Here is a 6,197-nt window from a genome sequence, read left to right as displayed (position 1 = left end):
CACTTCTAGCATTGATTCAACAAAGCACGAAAATACAAACATTAATATTTCAGTTCACAGGATGGTTTGTGAATCACAGGATCTGATTGTGAATGAGAGCGATAGCCGTCTACACATTAGGAACAAGCCCTCCCTCGCTGACACGTCTACAGAGAACATTAAACTGAAGAGAGATGCAAAGATCAAATCACTCATATTGTATATTTAGAAGCATGACCCCATTAGCCCAAGTACTGCTGGCAGTCTGTCACTCTCAATCCTTTAATGCCACTCAAAGGGCTTCCTGTCCGGATACCTGCACCAACGAAGGCGGGAAAATCCGATAAAGCCTTGGACCGTTTGTTGATGGACTGACCATCAATAATGTATTCCACCAGCACTGTGTCTGGCTCCAGGAGCTAAAAGCCCTGTTGCCTACGGAGAGGCTCGTTATCTGTGGATGCAAGTTTCCGACAAGTTTACGCCTTGATGGCTCTACAGAGCCGGCGACGTGGGATTCAGCCTGATACAATACAACACTCTAATGCAACACGTAAACCAATGAACACACTGACATTAAAAAGTCCATTTTAAAAGAAACATCAAGGAAATACGAAACAAATAACACCGCCAACACATACTCACAGCTGGAAGGACAAAAAAGCTTCTTCCCTTTCAAACTCATCCACTTCCAGCTCTCCTTACCTTAGTTGTGACAATACACAGACAATCCATCCTGAGCCAAACAGCTCAAGCTAGTTTCCCCTTCATCAGCACCACATTAACAAATTGAAAGAGGTGACAGAGGAGAAAGAGACTGAAAGGGAGAGGAAAGAAGGCACGGCTGGAGCTAACGCTGACAGAGGCGAGAGTCCTCTCTCTGTGCAGGCATGGTCTCGCCGTAGTCCTACAGCCCGGCGCTTGTTAGCACTATCCGCTGCTCAGCCGCATGGCTGGGGCTCAGACTGCTGCCTCTGAGATCACAGAGCATCCCTCCTCCTCTGGAGCTCGCCGCACACGCGCACACCCATGTGCGAGAGAACAGACGCGCTCACCCCTCGCAGATGAGAGAGCTCTGAGAATCTGCACAACCATTGGGAAAATAGCTATTGTAGTCACTGTTTGTGCTGTGAGAGTTTAGATTTTTCCTCCTTTGATTGTTTGAGGCACAGCTAAGCTGATTCCAAGCCAGTTGTGCAGATAAATGAAGTGTAAGAATGAGCAGTTTCGAGGGTTTAAGAGAGGGGTGTGAGTGAGCAGTTCACGCTGACCTTAACAACATCAATCAGGGTTTATTTTAGGGCGTCTTGAAAAACCACCGAACCGTTGGTAAGCTCAAATAACCTGCCTTTTAAGTGCACAGGGCTAGCGAGCAAGCACCATACAAAGAGACAGCAGTCAGAGAGAGGAAACTGCAGCAATGCTTCAGCAGAGATTGGCACATCAGGCCTGATGCATCACACATCTGTTCTTTATATCAAGACCTTTCCAAGTACTTTAAACGAATAAACAGACAAGAGGGGAGAGCTGCTTACTGCAGTCATAAAATAACAACCATGAAGTGTTTATGTCCTGTTGAAAAATAAATAAAACAGTCTTGAGAACAAAATGTGACCATAGAAGGGGCGATTTCAATCTTTAGAGGATCGGACATCTATCAGTGTAGAGGAATGAGAACAATGAAGATTTGGGGTCATATGAAAAGTTAACCCTGTACTTTACCAGAAATAGATAAAATTACTTCATAAGTGAGCCGATTACTAGAAAAGGTTTGTGTTCAGTTAAATATCTGTATACGGCTAAATGGAAAATTTACCCCAAAATGGAAATGCTGTCATTATTTACTCATGTTGTTCCAATCCTGCATGTAATTTTTTTTCTCTTTTTAACACAGCAAAAGTATTTTGGAAGAATCGTAATACAGCATTTAAAATCTAATCATGATTTTTATATGTATAAAGTATAATATAAATACAAATTTAATATAAATAAAATATATAAAATTATACTTGCATGAACAGCTGTTGCATGTGTAAAACAAATCTCTATGTTCAAGGAGGAAAAAAGAGCATACAGCATATCTGTACAAATACAAAAAAAAAGTTTGTCTACAAAGCATCTTCAAGCACTTAAAATTCCACCTGGCTTTCCAGCTGATGACCACTGGATTGTCTGGCACGGAGCTGTAGTTCTTAAAGTAACAGCTGTATTACTACCCAGACCTGCTATCTTTCTTATCTTGCTCGTCTTCTGGTCAGTCTTACCTGCTGCCTGTACACTGCCCGCTCCTCCAATTCCAGCTCCTCGCAAAACAGCACCCTGATCATGGCTTTCATTCTGCATCTAGCATCTCAATAGCCTCTGCACACATTATGTCTATGTCTCGCTTCTCATACACACACACACTAAGCCCTTCAGCAGATGGGCCTCAAAGCTGCTTTGAGAGATCACATTATAGACCGAGTGCTTTAACTTCCTCTCCACAACACTTTTCCACAGACACGGGGGAATAATTAAGAAAAGAGGTCGTCAAGACATTGAGACAGTGGCTCTTAAGCTCAAACGTGAACTTGGCGAGGGAATCTTTGTTTTAGTGCCGAGTTCTGTTTTGTGTTCTCCTTACATGAACTCTCAGCAAATTATTAGCACACTGTCCACTACGCTAACCCTGTTTCCAGAAGAGAGGCCCCTCACAGTTTACAAAAATGACTAAAGGACTAGAATAGGGTTCTAAAAAACAGAAACAATTTTGTCAGTCTATTACAGACAAGAAAAGCTAAAACTTAATTGAAAAATTAAAAATTAAAAACAAGCCTGTAGCTGCTGTGTGGGCTCTTATTTTCATATGCAAATTAATTTTGTGTCTAATGTTTGCAGCAAATGCACCCCATAGCAAAAATAATTCTCTTAATCAGTATTTTTGTTGTGTTTTTCATTATAAATACACTACCATTAAGAAGTTGTTGTTTTTTCTAAGAAAATAATACTTTTATTCAACAAGGAAATTTATTTGATTAAAATAAACCGTAATGGCATGCATGATGTTACAAAGAATTCTATTTCAAATAAATGCTGCTTTTTTTAAACTTACTGCTAAAAGAATCCTGAATAAATGTATCACAGATTGCACAAAAATATAAAGCAAAAATAAATAAATAAATAAATTATTAATTAAATATTGATAATAATAGGTTGAGCAGCAATTCAGCTTATTACAATGATTTCTGGAGGATCATGTGACACTGAAGACTGGAGTGATGGCTGAAAATTCAGCTTTGCCATCACAGGAATAAATTACATTTTTAAATACATTAAAATAGAAAACAGTTATTTCAAATTGTATTAATTTCACAATTTTTGTTTTTGCTATATTTTCAATTATATACATGCAGCCTTGGTAAGCATAAGAGACTTATTAAAAAATGTTTTAAAAAGCCCAACGTTATTGTTATTATTATTGTTGTTGTTTTTATTTGTTTTAGGCACAATCCTTATTACATTTTGATAGATGCATGTGTACAAGACGACAAAACTACGTCAATGGGGCAATAAAAATTCAAAAGATATGTAATACAAATTTTGCTGTACAAGTAAATACATTTTGTTTAAGAGATGTTTAAATATTTTTACTGACAACAATACTGATTAAGGAAATTATTTTGGTGGTGCACATATTAGTCTAAATACAACTTAACTGATTCTGAAAAGTTAAAGTTATGCTACATTCTATAAAGTGCATTCTTTGTAACTACTAAGAGTTTAAGCTCATCATTCAGACCCTCTTTACCCTCTTTTTTTTTTTTTATGAGAACAACGATACACACAAAGAAAACCTCTTGGGTAAGCTAGATTAAAACTTTTTATTTTGGCCTGAGGCTTTGTGTACAACTCCAATTTCAGCGTAAGCTCATTTTCTATGGATGACTCTGATTTAGCAGGATACAACATTGCAATCCGACTCAACAACAAAGCTATGTGTATTGTGTGTGTGTGACTGTATGAGCACCTAAGGCACAGAGCAGTTGTAAACGTTTACAGACGACACACCTGCGGGCAGTGCTGCTCTCTCATGTGTGCAAACGTGACATCTGGTAGAGCCGAAGGGACTCTGTGTGTGAGAATCTACGAACCAAGTGACCTCAAGACACTCAGGTGTCCCACTTGAAAAACAAAAGAGGGAGTCGCCGCAGATTCATTCAGAAAAAGCGAAAGCTCTCGTTTCGACCTCCACCCTGCTGTCTGGACTTCCACAGATCTAGTCTTTCTGTATTATTCCAGCTATATTTGGGCTTGTCTTTGTGCCTGCCTATAATTGGCTCTGCCCTCTTTTCAAAAACATAAAAGCCACAGATGTCTAAAACTCCTTGGTTTGGTCTTGAGTATTTGTGGGTCACTCATAACATAACACAGATTGGCTAACTGAAGGCTCAATATTGTTCAAGCACGATTGAATTCATACTGACACAAGGTCAGCACAATTACACAATGTGTTGCCCTCTGTGATATGGGCTACAATAGGTTTCCTTTTAAAATGATTCTAGCTCAGAAACGGGTTTTTAGAATAGAAGCATGGGTTCTTGCATGTATGAGTATTTCTCACTGCTGGGAAAACGCTGAGAGCATCCAAGCTGGTTGAGTTAGACAGTGGTGGCAATTACTGGAGATCAACACGCCTCCAAGAAGGGAGCTGTACTGGCAAAAAAAGGCAGAAAAACAGGCTCCACACACACAAATACACAGCTCAAACTTCAATCCTAGCCACCCATTAACAGTGCATACAGATAAAGGACACCAGACTCATTTTAAATCCCTCTGTTCCAAAGGTCTCCAAAACCCATTTTATTTTAAATGCTGAATGCTGAGAATGCATTAAAAATGTCAGATCGTCAAACTTTTGGACTAACTTTTCTGAGAAGGTAGATGTTTTAATGAGGTGAAAGCTTATCTTAATTTCGAGGGGGGTTTTTTTCTTTCTCTCCCATATTTAAATTTCCGATGGAGCATGGAGTTCCCTTGCCAGATAGAGGTAATTAAGAAAGCTTTTTCCAAGAGAGTACGAGTCTCTCATGAATGCCGCTGTCACCGATCAGCTCCGCTGCACAGATAACTTGCATATTGCAGTTAAATACTACAATGAGCTCTCTTTCAATAATTTCTCAAAAAAAAAAAAAAACACAACTCTGAATTTACCAAATGAACTCTGAGTGAGCCAGAAAGAGGACTTGTGTGTTAAGGGAATGAAAATAAAGACAACATGAAATCGATTTGCAGTGCATTAAGTTTTGAAATATGGCATATTTCCAAGTGTGACTTAATATTTAACAGGAAATAACATAGGGTAGGACTTTTATTTAACATTATTTGATTGGCTCATCGATAGAATATATTATTGGTTAATATTTAGTGAGATATTGAGGAAGAAAATCACATGAAGAACAATGACATTTATTTAAAAAAGTGAATAGGATTCATTTTGATTTGTGCTGCCTTTAAATGTGTGCCAGGGGCGTAGATTACGCGGGAGATGCGGGGGACGTGCCCCCCCCCCCATTTTGATATCACGTAAATTCGTAATTAATGTAAAAATACATAAGAGACTTCTTTATAAAACATTAAAAATCTTACTGATCAAAAACTGTTGACTGGTTGGTTATATAGATTACAGAAATGTTATATTGTAATGTTTTTTATATATATATATATATATATATATATACACATGCATTTCTGTCCCCCTCACTTCTGAAATGATGGCTACGCCCCTGATGTGTGCCTTTAAAATCCTCTAACAAACACACTTCTTGCTATTGTTAACTAAAACTAAAAATAAAATGTTTTTATTAACCAAACTAAACCTGAAATAAAATAAATATTAGATTAAACATCAACATAACTTTTTTTGCCATTTCTAAGTTAGTTTAAGTTGAACTAAAATTACTACTATAGAAATAGAAATGAAATGGAACAAAGCTAAACAGAAATATAAAAATATATAAAAATGGCAAATGCAAAAACTAAAATTAATGTAAAAACGGACAACAACAAAAGCTCATTCAAAATATTAATAAATAATATAACAGTATGTAAATAATACTGTTTTCAATGATTATTTCTTGCACTCTAGACCCAGCAGTACAAACAGTAACAGTATATAAACTGACAAACACTCAAGCAATGTGACAAACACTCAATGTCCCTGCATTTTGATTTTGATAATG

Source organism: Sinocyclocheilus grahami, unplaced genomic scaffold (assembly GCF_001515645.1).
Source record: "Sinocyclocheilus grahami isolate Dianchi unplaced genomic scaffold, SAMN03320097.WGS_v1.1 scaffold356.1, whole genome shotgun sequence".
Taxonomy (NCBI): Eukaryota; Metazoa; Chordata; class Actinopteri; order Cypriniformes; family Cyprinidae; genus Sinocyclocheilus; species Sinocyclocheilus grahami.
The sequence above is the reverse complement of the archived record's forward strand: the minus strand, read 5'-3'. Positions refer to the sequence as shown.